This window comes from Triticum urartu, chromosome 4A (genome assembly GCF_056163025.1).
Source record: "Triticum urartu cultivar PI428250 chromosome 4A, HENAU_Tu73, whole genome shotgun sequence".
Lineage (NCBI taxonomy): Eukaryota > Viridiplantae > Streptophyta > Magnoliopsida > Poales > Poaceae > Triticum > Triticum urartu.
The window spans coordinates 111,896,540-111,912,777 of NC_141876.1; positions in this window are offsets into that span (position 1 = coordinate 111,896,540).

Genomic DNA, 16,238 nt, shown 5'->3' on the forward strand with positions numbered 1-16,238 from the left:
TACCCACTTAGTAACGTAATCAACAGCAACTAAAATATGTGTATACCCATTAGAGGAAGGAAACGGTCCCATATAATCAAAGCCTCAAACATCAAATTGTTCAATAACAAGTGAATAATTCATAGGCATTTCTTGACGTCTACTAATATTACCAATTCTTTGACATTCATCACAAGACAAAGCAAACTTACGAGCATCCTTGAAGAGAGTAGGCCAATAAAAACCGGATTGCAATACCTTATGTGCAGTTCTGTCTCCAGCATGGTGTCCTCCATAAACCTCAGAGTGGCACTTGCGTAGGATCTGTTCCTGTTCATGCTCAGGTACACAACGTCTAATAACACCATCTACTCCTTCTTTATAAAGATGTGGGTAATCCCAAAAGTAATGTCTTAAATCATAGAAGAACTTTTTCCTTTGTTGGTATGTGAAACTAGGTGGTATAAATTTAGCAACAATGTAATTAGCATAATCAGCATACCATGGAGCAGTACGAGAAGCATTTATGATAGCTAATTGTTCATCAGGAAAGCTATCATAAATAGGTAGTGGGTCATCAAGAACATTTTCTAATCTAGACAAGTTGTCTGCAATGGGGTTCTCAGCTCCCTTTCTATCAATAATATGCAAATCAAATTCTTGAAGCAAGAGAACCCATCTAATAAGTCTAGGTTTAGCATCTTTCTTTTCCAAAAGATATTTAATAGCAGCATGATCAGTGTGAAAAGTTACTTTAGAATCAACAATATAAGGTCTGAACTTATCACAAGCAAATACAACTGGTAAAAATTCTTTTTCAGTAGTAGCATAATTTCTTTGGCACTGTCTAGAGTTTTACTAGCATATTAAATAACAATTAGTTTCTTATCAACTCTTTGTCCTAGAACAGCCCCCACAGCATAATCACTAGAATCACACATAATGTCAAATGGTAACTTCCGATCAGGAGGTGAACAATAGGTGCAGAAATCAAAGCTTTCTTAAGTATTTCAAATGCTTCTACACAATCATCATCGAAGACAAAAGGAACATCTTTTTGTAAGAGATTAGTCAGAGGCCGAGAAATTTTAGAGAAGTCCTTAATGAACCTCCTATAAAAACCGGCATGACCAAGGAAACTTCTTATACCTTTAATGTCCTTAGGACACGACATCTTTTCAATAGCATCAACTATAGCTTTATCAACTTCAATACCTCTTTCAGAAATTTTATGCCCCAAGACAATACCTTCATTAACCATAAAGTGGCATTTCTCCCAATTCAAGACAAGATTAGTTTCTTCACATCTCTGCAAAACTCGATCAAGGTTGCTTAAGAAATCATCAAAAGAAGTCCCATAAACAGAGAAATCATCCATGAATACCTCAACAATCTTTTCACAAAATTCAGAGAATATAGCAGTCATACATCTTTGAAAAGTAGCTGGTGCATTACATAAACAAAAAGGCATATGTCTATAAGCAAAGGTACCAAAAGGGCAAGTAAAAGTTGTCTTTTCTTGATCCTCTTTCGACACAGGTATTTGAGAGAAACCAGAATAACCATCTAGAAAGCAAAAATGTGTATGCTTGGATAATCTTTCTAGCATTTGATCAATAAAAGGCAAAGGGTAATGATCCTTTTTAGTAGCTTTATTTAATTTGCGTAAATCAATTACCATTCTATAACATGTAACAATTATTTGTGGGATTAGTTCATCTTTATCATTAGGAACAACAGTGATACCTCCCTTCTTAGGGACACAATGGACATGACTTACCCATTGACTATCAAGAACGGGATAAATTATACCTGCCTCCAGAAGCTTTAGTATTTCTTTTCTTACCACTTCTTTCATCTTAGGATTTAACCGTCGTTGGTGATCAACAACTGGTTTAGCGTCTTTCTCCAGCTTTATTTTGTGCTGGCATAGAGTGTGACTAATGCCCTTAAGATCATCAAGAGTATATCCAATAGCAGCACGGTGCTTCTTCAGAGTTTTCAATAATTTGTTTTCTTCATGCTCTGAAAGGTTAGCACTAATAATAACAGGATATGGCTCTTTCTCATCAAGATAAGCATATTTAAGAGTATCAGGTAAAGGTTTAAGCTCAAACATAGGATCACCCTTCGGTGGAGGGGGATCCCCTAAGATTTCAACAGGCAAGTTGTGTTTCAAGATAGGTCCCTGTTTAAAGAATACTTCATCTATTTCCCTTCTTTCATTCATAAACATATCATTTTCATGGTCTAGCAAATATTGTTCTAAAGGATCACTAGGAGGCACGGCAATAGAAGCAAGACCAATAATTTCATCTTTACTAGGCAATTCTTTATCATGGGGTTGTCTATGAAATTTGGCAAAATTAAACTCATGAGACATATCCCTTAAACCAACAGAAACAATATCCTTATTGCAGTCTATCTTAGCATTAACAGTATTCAAGAAGGGTCTACCAAATATAATGGGACAAAAGTCATCTTGTGGGAACCAAGAACAAGAAAATCAGCAGGATATTTAACTTTCCCACACAAGACTTCAACATCTCTAACAATCCCAACTGGTGAAATAGTATCTCTATTGGCAAGCTTAATTGTAACATCAATCTCTTCTATCTCAGCAGGTGCAATATCATGCATAATTTCTTTGTATAAGAAATGAGGTATTGCACTTGCACTAGCACCCATATCACATAAGCCATGATAGCAATGGTCTCCTATTTTAACAGAAATAATAGGCATGCCTACAACAGGTCTATGTTTGTTTTTAGTATCAGGTCTAGCAGATTCATTGCAGAAGTAAATAACATGCCCATCAATATTATCGGCCAAGAGATCTTTAACCATAGCAACACTAGGTTCAACTTTAATTTGCTCAGGGGGTTTAAGTGTCTTAATACTACTTTTGTTAACCACAGTTGAAGCTTTAGCATGATCCTTTATTCTAACAGGGAAAGGTGGTTTCTCAATATAAGCAGTAGGAACAACAGGATCATTATAGGTGATAGTCTTTTCTTTAACTTTAATAGGTGCAACTACTTTTACTACAATGGGAGGATTATATTTAAACCACTTCTCCTTAGGGAGATCAACATGAGTAGCAAAGGATTCACAGAAAGAAGCTACTATCTCAGAGTCAAGTCCATATTTAGTGCTAAATTCATGGAAAGCATCGATATCCATAAAAGATTTAACACAATCAAACTTAGGTGTTATACCTGACTCCTTACCTTTGTCGAGGTCCCAATCTTCAGAGTTGTGTTTAATTCTTTCCAATAAATCCCATTTGAATTCAATAGTCTTCATCATTAAAGATCCAGTACAAGAAGTATCGAGCATGGAACGATTACTGAGAGAAAGCCGAGCATAAATTTTTTGAATAATCATTTCTTTTGAGAGCTCATGATTGGGGCATGAATATAACATTGACTTAATCCTCTCCCAAGCTTGAGCGATGCTTTCTCCTTCACGAGGCCAAAAATTATATATATATATATATATATATATAAAATTACGATCACGATGAACAAGATGCATAGGATAAAACTTCTGATGAAATTCCAATTTCAATCGGTTGTAGTTCCATGATCCCATATCATCACATAGCCTAAACCATGTCAGTGCCTCTCCCTTCAAAGATAAAGGGAAGACCTTCTTCTTGATAACATCCTCGGGCATACCTGCAAGCTTAAATAATCCACAAACTTCATCCACATAGATTAGGTGCAAATCGGGATGTAATGTTCCGTCACCTATGAAAGGATTAGCTAGCAGCTTCTCTATCATACCCGAAGGAATTTCAAAGTAAACATTCTCAGTAGGTTCAGTAGGTTGAGGAGCAACTCTTTGCTCTACTAGTCGGGGTGAAGATACCCCGAACAAGCCCCTCAAAGGATTATGTTCCATAGTAACAAGTGGCAGTAAATTTCAGCACACTATATAAATTTTTCCTTACCAAATTCCACCTACCAAAGGCGCTTCACTCCCCGGCAACGGCGCCAGAAAAGAGTCTTGATGACCCACAAGTATAGTGGATCTATCGTAGTCCTTTCAATAAGTAAGAGTGTCGAACCCAACGAGGAGCAGAAGGAAATGATAAGCGATTTTCAGCAAAGTATTCTCTGCAAGCACTGAAATTATCGGTAACATATAGTTTTGTGATAAGGTAATTTGTAACGGGTAACAAGTAATAAAAGTAAATAAGGTGCCGCAATATGGCCCAATCCTTTTTGTAGCAAAGGACAAGCCTGGACAGACTCTTATATAAAGGAAAGCGCTCCCGAGGACACATGGGAATTATCGTCAAGCTAGTTTTCATCACGTTCATATGATTCGCGTTCAATACTTTGATAATTTGATATGTGGGTGGACCGGTGCTTGGGTACTGCCCTTACTTGGACAAGCATCCCACTTATGATTAACCCCTATTGCAACCATCCGCAACTACAACAGAAGTATTAAGGTAAACCTGACCATAACATGAAACATATGGATCCAAATCAACCCCTTACGAAGCAACGCATAAACTAGGGTTTAAGCTTCTGTCACTCTAGCAACCCATCATCTACTTATTACTTCCCAATGCCTCCCTCTAGGCCCAAACAATGGTGAAGTGTGATGTAGTCGACGTTCACATGACACCACTAGAGGGATGACAACATACATCTCATCAAAATATCGAACGAATACCAAATTCACATGACTACTTATAGCAAGACTTCTCCATGTCCTCAGGAACAAACGCAACTACTCACAAAGCATATTCATGTTCATAATCAGAGGGGTATTAATATGCATAATGGATCTGAACATATGACCTTCCACCAAGTAAACCAACTAACATCAACTACAAGGAGTAATCAACACTACTAGCAACCCACAGGTACCAATCTGAGGTTTGGATACAAAGATTGGATACAAGAGATGAACTAGGGTTTGAGATGAGATGGTGCTGGTGAATATGTTGATGGAGATTGACCCCCTCCCGATGAGAGGATCGTTGGTGATGACGATGGTGATGATTTCCCCATCCCAGAGGGAAGTTTCCCCGGCAGAACAGCTCCGCCGGAGCCCTAGATTGGTTCCACCAAGGTTCCGCCTCATGGCGACGGAGTTTCATCCCGTGATCTTGCTTATGTTTTTTCCTTGATGAAAGACTCCATATAGCCAAAGATAGGCATCAGAGGGCCACCAGGGGGCCCACGAGGCAGGGGGTGCGTCCAGGGGGTAGGGCGCGCCCCCCACCCTCGTGGACGGTGGGTGGCCCCCCTCTGGTACTTCTTTCGCCCAATATTTTTTATATATTCTAAAAATAATTCCCATGGAGTTTCAGGACTTTTGGAGATGTGCAGAATAGGTCTCTAATATTTGCTCCTTCTCCAGCCCAGAATTCCAGCTACCGGCATTCCCCCTCTTCATGTAAACCTTGTAAAATAAGAGAGAAAAGGCATAAGTATTGTGACATAATGTGTAATAACAGCCCATAATGCAATAAATATCGATATAAAAGCATGATGCAAAATGGATGTATCAAGGGGATAACCCACCAGGGCGCGCCAGGAGGCCCTGGCGCGCCCTGGTGGGTTGTGCCCACCTCGGGTACCCCTCGGACCACCTCTCTGCTATGTAAATACCCCAAAAATCCTAGAACCCTAGGGGAGTCGATGAAATATTCATCCAGTCGCCGCGGAGTCCAGAAACACCAGTTCCAATCTAGACATCATCACGGAGGGGTTCACCACTTCCATTGGTGCCTCTCCGATTATGCATGAGTAGTTCTTTGTAGACCTTCGGGTCCGTAGTTAGTACTCCCTCCGGTCCTTTTTACTCTGCATATTAGGTTTGTCTAAAGTCAATCTCATCCAACTTTAACCAAGTTTATACAAAAAATTATTAACATTCACATAACAACACATTTATTATTAGATCCATCTCGGAATATATTTTCATATTATATTTATTAGGTGTGTTTGTTGGGATCGATGAACTTCGAGTTTATGATCAGATCTATGTTTTTATATTCATGAAAGTATTTGAGTTTCTTTGATCTCTTTTATGCATGATCTCTTATAGCCTCGTATTTCTTCTCCGATATTTGGGTTTTGTCTGGCCAACTCGATCTATTTATCTTGCAATGGGAAGAGGTGCCGGGTAGTGGGTTCGATCTTACGGTGCTTGATCCCAGTGACAGAATAGGAACCGACACGTATGTATCATTGCCACTAAGGATAAAAAGACGAGATCTATATCTACCGCCATATAGATAAACGGATCTTGTCTACATCATGTCATCGTTCTTATTGCATTACTCCATTTTTCAATGAACTTACTACACTAGATGCATGCTGGATAGCGGTCGATGTGTGGAGTAATAGTAGTAGATGCAGGCAGGAGTCGGTCTACTAATCTTGGACGTGATGCCTATGTAATGATCATTGCCTGGATATCATCATAATTATTTGAAGTTCTATCAATTGCCCAATAGTAATTTGTTTACCCACCGTTTGCTATTTTTCTTGAGAGAAGCCACTAGTGAAACCTATGGCCCCCTGGTCTTATTTCTCATATATTTGCCTTTGCGATCTACTTTTTCCTTGCTTTTATTTTCAGATCTATTAAACCAAAAATACAAAAATAATTTGCTGCACTTTATTTTATTTGAGATCTATTTATCCAATCTATTACAACCTTTTTACCGTCACGCACCAATTTCTGGCGCCGTTACCCGAAAGGGATTGACAACCCCTTTAACATGTCGGTTGCGAGGTGTTGTTATTTGTGTGTAGGGGCTGTTTACGTTGTGTTGCTTGGTTCTCCTACTGGTTCGATAACCTTGGTTTCATAACTGAGGGAAATACCTACCGCCGCTATGCTGCATCCCTTCCTCTCCGGGGAAATACCGACGTAGTTCCAGCTGCCATCAAGGAGAATTTATGGCGCCGTTGCCGGGGAGGATCTTCAACATATACCAGGTTCCTAATTAGAAATCTCATCTTCTCACAATTTACATTATTCGCCATTTGCCTCTCATTTTCCTCTCCCCCACTTCACAAAAATTTGCCGTTTTATTCGCCCCTCTTGTTTCGTTTGCCGTTTTCTTGCCGGGTCTGTTTTTGAGTGTAGTCTTGTTGTGTAGTCATCATGACTCAAGAGAACACTAGAGTATGTGGTTTCTCAAATACCAACAACAATGATTTTATTGGCACTCCGCTTGCTCCGCCACTAGTGCGGGGACTTGTGATATTAATATTGCTTTGTTGAATCTTGTTATGAAAGACCAATTTTTCGGTACTCCTAATGAGGATGTCATGTCCCATCTTAATACCTTCGTGGAATTATGCGCTATGCAAAAGAAAAAAGATGTGGACAATGATGTGGTCAAGATGAAATTATTACCGTTCTCTTTGCGTGATTATGCAAAAATTTGGTTCTCTTCTTTGCCTCGTAATAGTATCAATTCTTGGAATAAGTGCAAAGATGCTTTTACCACTAAGTATTTTCCTCCCGCAAAAAATATTTCCCTTAGAACCCAGATCATGAATTTCAAGCAACTTGAACATGAGCATGTTGCGCAATCTTGGGAAAGGATGAAAATGATGCTAAGGAATTGCCCAACTCATGGGTTAAATCTTTGGATGATCATACAAAAAATTTATGTGGGATTGAATTTTGTTTCTCGTAGTCGTTTAGATTCCGCCGCGGGAGGTACTTTTATGGAAATTACTTTGGGTGAAGCTACCAAATTGCTTGATAATATCATGGCAAATTATTCACAATGGCATACCGAAAGAGCTCCTACTAGTAAAAAAAGTTAATTCGGTTGAAGAAATTTCTTCTTTGAATGATAAACTTGATGCTCTTATGAAATTGGTTGCTAGTAAAAGTGCTCCTATTGATTTTAATTATATGCCTTTGTCTACTTTGATTGAGCAAAATAGTGATGCCATTGATGTGAATTTTATCTCTAGAAATAATTTCAACAACAATGTTTATAGAGGTAATTTTAATCCTAGGCCTTTTCCTAGTAATTCCTCTAATAATTATGGTAATTCCTATGGAAATCAATCTTATAATAATACAGAAATAATTTGCTGCCCATGGTGGTAGCTACGCACGGCCCCGAGTTTTATCTTTAATTATTTAGATAAATTATTTTGGACTATCAAAAATAACTCTATAATGAAAATATCGTGACTTTGGACCAGCTAGGCAAGCAAACGGGCAATTATGCCAAAAAGGCAAACAAAAAGACGGAGAGAACTGAGAAAAGTCCCTTTCTACACAAAGAAAAGGCACTTGTGTTAAAAAGGTAATAAAAAAGACCAAAAGAAGTGAGAAAAGGTCATTTCTATACAACAAAAAATGCACTTGTGCCAATGCCATAAGAAACCCGACATCTCATATATCAAAAAAGGCACGTATGACAAAGGGCGTGTAGTTGCAACCATGCGTGCGTAGCTACCACCATGCATAGGAAATCGCCTCTCTATAATAATAATAATAGGAACCCCTCTGATCTTGAGAATAATATTAAAGAATTTATCAATACACAAAAAGTTTTCAACACTTCCATAGAAGAAAAGTTGAACAAAATTGATGATTTGCGTGTAAGTGTTGATAGAATTTCTCATGATGTGGAAAATCTCAAGATGAAAATTTTTGTGCCTAAAGTAGATGAATCAATTAAAGCTCTTTATGTTTCTATGTATTAAAGTAAGAAAAGAACTGCTATGCTTAGTGCTAAAAGAGAATTTTTGGAAAATCTTTTTCTAGTGATTATTCTTGCAAAAGTGATGAAGATCTTAGAATGATTGGTGTTTCTTCTATTGATTCCTTGTTTAGTAAAGTTAAGAATGATGAAAAAGGGATTGGAGAAGAGTCAACTTTAGGTAGAAGGCGTCCCAATATTTCGGAGGGTGAAAATCTTGTTGAGAAAGTTGATGAAAGTGGGTTTGGAGAGGTCAAAACTTTAGCTAGTGATGCACCCACTATTTTGGATTACGAAGACTTTAATTATGATAGTTGCTCTTTGATTGATTGTATTTCTTTGTTGCAATCCATGATAAATTCACCCCATGCTTATGAACAAAATAAAGCTTTTACTAAACATATTGTTGATGCTATGTTGAAAGCTCTTGAAGAAAAATTGGAACTAGAAGTTTCAATTCCTAGAAAATTGTAAGATGAATGGGAACCTACTATCAAAGTAAAGATTAAAAATTATGAGTGTTTTGCTTTATGTTACTTGGGTGCTAGTGTTTCCACAATTCTGAAATCTTTATGTGTTGTGCTTGGTCTTACCAATCTTGAAGAATGTTCCTTGAATTTGCACTTGGCGGATTCCACTATTAAAAAGCCTATGGGAAGAATTAATGATGTTCTTATCCTTGCAAATATGAATTATGTGCCCATAGATTTTATAGTTCTTGATATTGTTTGCAATCCGTCTTGTCCTATTATTCTTGGTAGACCGTTTTTACGCACTATCGGTGCCGTGATTGATATCAAAGAAGGCAATATTAAGTTCCAATTTCCTTTGAGGAAGGGTATGGAACACTTTCCTAGAACTAGAATTGAACCACCTTATGAATCAATCATGAGGGCATCTTATGGATCTCGAACAAAGATGACAAAACTTAGATCCTTGCTTTATGCCTAGCTAAGGGCGTAAAACTATAGCGCTTGTTGGGAGGCAACCCAATGCATAATTTTTTTTCGCTTTTTGCTTTCTATTCTTGAGTGTTAGCACAATTATGCTATTGTTATGATTTTGTTTTTAATGTTTTAATTAGTGTTTGTGCCAAGTAAGGCCTTTAGGATCTTCTTGGGTAATAGTTGTTTGATCTTGCTGAAAAAACAGAAAGTTTGCGCTCACGAAATTAATTTTAAATTTTTACCAGAGAGCGATAAAATACCCATTCCACTTGCAGTAGATCAATATACAAATTTATTAGGTCTTTCTCATTTTTCAGAGTTTTTTGAGTTACAAAAGTATTAGAAATAGTCAGATTGCTACAGACTGTTCTGTTTTAACAGATTCTATTTTCTTTGTGTTGTGTGCTTATTTTGATGGCTCTATGGTTTTCTTTGATGAGTTTTTTCCATAGAAAAGTTGGAATACAGTAGATATAATACAAAAACAAAATATGAATTGGTTTGATACAGCACTTATAGTAGTGGTTTACTATTCTTATACCAACGGATCTCACTAAGTCTTTGTCGAATTTTGTGTGATTGAAGTTTTCAAGTTTTGGGTTATCTTACGATGGATGAAGGAAGGATGTAAGAGCCTAAGCTTGGGGATTCCCCAGCATCCCAAGCTGTTATCCAAGAATGAGCAACCAACTAAGCTTGGGGATGCCCCCGAGTGGCATCCCCGCTTTCTTCCAACAACTATAGGTATTTTACTCGAGACTATATTTTTATTCGTCACATGATATGTGTTTTGCTTGGAGCGTCTTGTATAATATGTGTCTTTGCTTGTTTTTTTTGTGTTTTAAGTTATCAATCCTTGCTGGATACACCTTTTTAAGAGAGCCAAAATTATGTCATGACTTGTTAGAATTGCTCTCTATGCTTCACTTAAATCTTTTATGAGCATGACTTGCTCTAGTGCTTCACTTATATTTTTTTTGAGCACGGTGTGCTTAGTATTTTTGAAGAAATGTTGTCTTGCTTCACTTAGATTTATTTGAGAGTTAGTAAAATTTTGAAGAAATTATCTCTTGCTTCACTTAAATTATTTTGAGAGAAAGAAAAATTGTTATGCTCATGATCATCACTTATATTTGGTTGAGCTTATGAAAAGCAACACACGAAAATTAGTCCCAAAGTGATAGATATCCAAGAAGGACAAAGAAATGAAAATGTCATGAAGATCATTGGACAAAATAAACTTGTTTCTTAGTAATAGTTTTGAGATATGATGATGTGATATGTGAGTTATGTTGATAAGTAATTGTGCTCTAGTAAGAATATTGGTGTTAAGGTTTGTGATTCCCTATGCATGCACGAAAGTCAATGATCATGTAATGAAAATTATATCCTACTTGTGATGCATTATTCTGTGTTAATTATGCTTAATGCTTGCTTATGAGATTATTCGAATCTTGGTTGGTCGCTTCCCAATCTTTTGCTAGCCTTCATTTTGCACTAAGTATGACTTCTACTTGTGCATCCAAAATCCTTTAAACCAGTTTTGCCACATGAGTCCACTATATCTACCTATATGCGGTATTCTTTTGTCGTTCTAAGAAAATTTGCATGTGCCATCTCTAATTTTCAAAATAAACTTCTCTTTTGTGTGTTTGTTTCGCTCGCGGAACGGTAACGGGTGGCTAATATTTTCCATGCTAGATGTGTTATTCTCAAGATGAGTGTTTATTCACTTGTCATTGCACGAGAGTGAGGCAAAGGTATTAGGGATGCCCAGCCTCGAAATGCCAAAACAAAAATGAATTTACTATGTTGTCAAATAATAAATTCCTTGGAAAGTGTTGGTATGGAGGGCACCCGTGGATACGTACGGCTAGCCATGGAAAGTGAAAGTTATGGTGGAAAAAGGAATAAAGTTTATTTTCTGTTTGGGAACCGCCTATGGCATATCTAGCATGCAAAGTGTTGGGAACTCTAAGTCGTTTTCGTTGGTGGGATGGATACACCACCCAAAATGTTTTTTATCTCAAATTTTTTCGCTTTGAGCTCTGGCACCTCTACAAATCCCTACTTCCCTATACGAAGGGACTTTCTTTTACTTTATGCAATTTTTATTTTGAAATTTGAGTCTCCACCTTCTCTCATAAAAAGCACCAACTAGGAGGAAATATGATCGTGCTCAAGTATTGGGTCTAGTTAATATTCGAGTGTGTTTCATGAATGGACCAATGTTTGAGCATGATGGGCTAGGGATAACTTATTTTAGCCTTGATATTTTGAAAGACATGGTTGCTTGTTGATATGCTTGAGTATCTAAATTATTATGTCAAAACTAGACTGTTGCTTTGAATCACATAAAAGTCCAAATGTCCATGCTATAATGAAAAGAATATAATATGACTTGATGAACAACACTCCACATCAAAAATTCTGTTTTTTATCACTTACCTACTCAAGGACGAGTAGGAGTTAAGCTTGGGGATGCTGATACGTCTCCAACGTATCTATAATTTTTGATTGTTCCATGCTGTTTTATTATCAATCTTGGATGTTTTATAGTCATTTTATATCATTTTTTGGTACTAACCTATTGACATAGTGCCCAGTGCCAGTTCCTGTTTTTTCCATGTTTTTTACATCGCAGGAAATTAATATCAAACAGAGTCCAAATGGCACGAAACTTTACGATGATTTTTTATGGGCCAAAAGGAAGCAGATGGGTCCTGGTTGCACCTGGGGGAGTCGAGGAGGGGACAACCCACCAGGGCGCGCTAGGAGGCCCTGGCGCGCCCTGGTGGGTTGTGCCCACCTCGGGTACCCCCCCCCCCCGACCGCCTCTTTGTTCTATAAATACCCCAAAAATCACAGAACCCTAGGGGAGTTGACGAAATATTCATCCAGTCGCCGCAGAGTCCAGAAACACCAGTTCCAATCTAGACACCATCACGGAGGGGTTCACCACTTCCATTGGTGTCTCTCCGATGATGCATGCGTAGTTCTTTGTAGACCTTCGGGTCCGTAGTTAGTTGCTAGATGGCTTCATCTCTCTCTCTCTCTCTTGATTCTCAATACAATGGTCTCCTGGAGATCCATATGATGTAACTCTTTTGCGGTGTGTTTGTTGGGATTGATGAACTTCGAGTTTATGATCATATCTATGTTTTTATATCCATGAAAGTACTGTATTTGAGTTTCTTTGATCTCTTTTATGCATGATCTCTTATAGCCTCGTATTTCTTCTCCGATATTTGGGTTTTGTCTGGCCAACTCGATCTGTTTATCTTGCAATGGGAATAGGTGCCCGGTAGTGGGTTCGATCTTACGGTGCTTGATCCCAGTGAGAGTAAGGGAACCGACACGTATGTATCGTTGCCACTAAGGATAAAAAGATGAGATCTATATCTACCGCCATATAGATAAACGGATCTTGTCTACAACATGTCATCGTTCTTATTACATTACTCCGTTTTTCCATGAACTTAATACACTAGATGCATGCTGGATAGCGGTCGATGAGTGGAGTAATAGTAGTAGATGCAGGCAGGAGTCGGTCTACTAATCTTGGACGTGATGCCTATGTAATGATCATTTCCTGGATATCATCATAATTATTTGAAGTTCTACCAATTGCCCAACAATAATTTGTTTACCCACCGTTTGCTATTTTTCTTGAGAGAAGCCACTAGTGAAACCTACGGCCCCCGGGTCTTATTTCTCATATATTTGCCTTTGTGATCTACTTTTTCCTTACTTTTATTTTCAGATCTATTAAGCCAAAAATATTAAAATACTTTGCTGCACTTTATTTTATTTGTGATCTATTTATCCAATCTATTACAACCTTTTTACCGTCACGCACCAATTTCTGGCGCCGTTACCCGAAAGGGATTGACAACCCCTTTAACATGTCGGGTTGCGAGGTGTTGTCATTTGTGTGCAGGGGCTATTTACGTTGTGTTGCTTGGTTCTCCTACTGGTTCGATAACCTTGGTTTCATAACTGAGGGAAATACCTACCGTCGATGTGCTGCATCATCCCTCCCTCTCCGGGGAAATACCGACGTAGTTTCAGCTGCCATCAGTCACCACGTCGTCGTGCTGACAGAACTCATCTACTACCTCGACATCTTGTTGGATCAAGAAGGCAAGGGATGTCACCAAGCTGAACGTGTGCAGAACACGGAGGTGTCGTGCCTTCGATACTTGATCGGTTGAAGCGCGAAGAAGTTCGACTACATCCATCGCGTTGTGAAATGCTTCCGCTTACGGTCTACGAGGGTACATAGACACACTCTCCCCCTCATTGCTATGCATCTCCATGGATAGATCATTGCGTGTGCGTAGAATTTTTTTTGTTTTTCCATGCAACGATTCCCAACACTATCTTCATCGGCGTGTCGGCGAGGAGTGGCCGATGCGGAGTTGGCAACGTCGTCATTTGTGCCCCAGTCAAATGAAGTAAATATGCCCTAGAGGCAATAATAAAGTTGTTATTTTATATTTCCTTATTTGATAAAGTTTTATTATTCATGCTAGAATTGTATTAATCAGAAACCTAAATACATGTGTGAATACATAAACAAACACCATGTCCCTAGTGAGCCTCTACTTGACTATCTTGTTGATCAAAGATGGTTAAGGTTTCCTAACCATGGATATGAGTTGTCATTTCATAAAGGGATCACATCATTAGAAGAATGATGTGATGGACAAGACCCATCCGTTAGCTTAGCATTATGATCGTTCAGTTTTATTGCTATTGCTTTCTTCATGTCAAATACACATTCCTTCGACTATGAGATTATGCAACTCCCGGATACCGGAGGAATGCCTTGTGTGCTATCAAATGTCACAACATAACTGGGTGATTATAAAGATGCTCTACAGTATCTCCGAAGGTGTTTGTTGAGTTGGCATAAATCGAGATTAGGATTTGTCACTCCGAGTATCGGAGAGGTATCTCCGGGCCCTCTCGGTAATACACATCATAAGCTTGCAAGCAAACGACTAAGGAGTTAGTCATGAGGTGATGTATTATGGAACGAGTAAAGAGACTTGCCGGTAACGAGATTGAACTAGGTATGAAGATACCAACGATCGAATCCCGGGCAAGTAACATACCGATGGACAAAGGGAGTTACATATGTTGTCATAACGGTTCGACCGATAAAGATCTTCGTAGAATATGTAGGAGCCAATATGGGCATCTAGGTTCTGCTATTGGTTATTGACCAGAGAGGTGTCTCGGTCATGTCTACATAGTTCTCGAACCTGTAGGGTCCGCACACTTAACTTCAATGAGGATATAGTATTATATGAGTTATGTGATTTGGTGACCGAATGTTGTTGAGAGTCCCGGATGAGATCACAAACATGACGAGGAGTCTCAGAATGGCCGAGAGGTAAAGATTGATATATAGGACGATAGTATTCAGACACCAAAAGTGTTTCGGGGGGTACCAGGTACTTATCGGGTCACCGGAAGGGGTTCTGGGCACCCTCGGCAAAAGATATGAGCCTTATCAGCCAAGAGGAGAAACGCATCAGCCACAAGGGCTGGTGCGCCCCCCATATGGGTCGGCCAAGGAGGACAAGGAAAGAGGGGAAGGGAAAGGAAAGAGAGGAATAGGATTCCCCCTTCCTTCCCTCTCCCCCTCTCTTTCGACATATATGGCGGGGGGCGGCTAGGGAGGAGCCCAAGTAGGATTCGGTCCTACTTGGGGCACCTCCTGGCCTCTCCCCTCCCCCGTCCCACCTATATATATATATATATGTGTGTGTGGGGGGGGGGGCGCCTAGCACGCCCCAGACAATTGTTTAGCCGTGTGCGGCGCCCCCCCTCCATCGTTTACATCCCCGGTCACATTTTCGTAGTGCTTAGGCAAAGCCCTGCGAGGATCACTTCACCATCACGGTCATCACGTCGTCGTGCTAACAAACTCATCTACTACCTCGATGTCTTGCTGGATCAAGAAGGCGAGGGACATCACTGAGCTGAACGTGTGTAGAACGCGGAGGTGTCGTGCGTTCGGTACTTGATCGGTTGAAGCGCGAAGAAGTTCGACTACATCAACCGCGTTGAGAAACGCTTCCGCTTACGGTCTATGAGGGTACGTAGACACACTCTCACCCTCGTCGCTATGCATCTCCTTGGATAGATCATTACGTGTGTGTATAATTTTTTTTGTTTTCCATGCAACGATTCCCAACATCAAATTCCTCTGGCACTGTGTCAACCTCCACGGTATACCTGGCCAAACCTCGGGCCGGGCCGGGCTTCGGGCCGGGCCTAGCCAAGCCTGAGCCAAAAAACCTGGGCCCGAGCCCGGCCCAGCTCGGCCATCGGGCCTAGTTTTTGGGCCCAAGCCCGGCCCGAACATGCAAAAGCCCGCCGGGCCTCGGGCCGGGCCCCTTCAGAAAACTGCAAAAATGACAGGCCCGGGCCCAGCCTGGCCAGGCCACCGGGCTCAAAATCTAGGCCCGAGCCCGGCCCGGGAGCAGCGTCGGGCCGGGCCGGGCCGGGTCGGGCTTTTTCGGGTCAGGCCGGGCTGCCCATGGCCAGGTCTACTCCACGGATATGGCTTCTTTCTCTATCTACCAGACGCG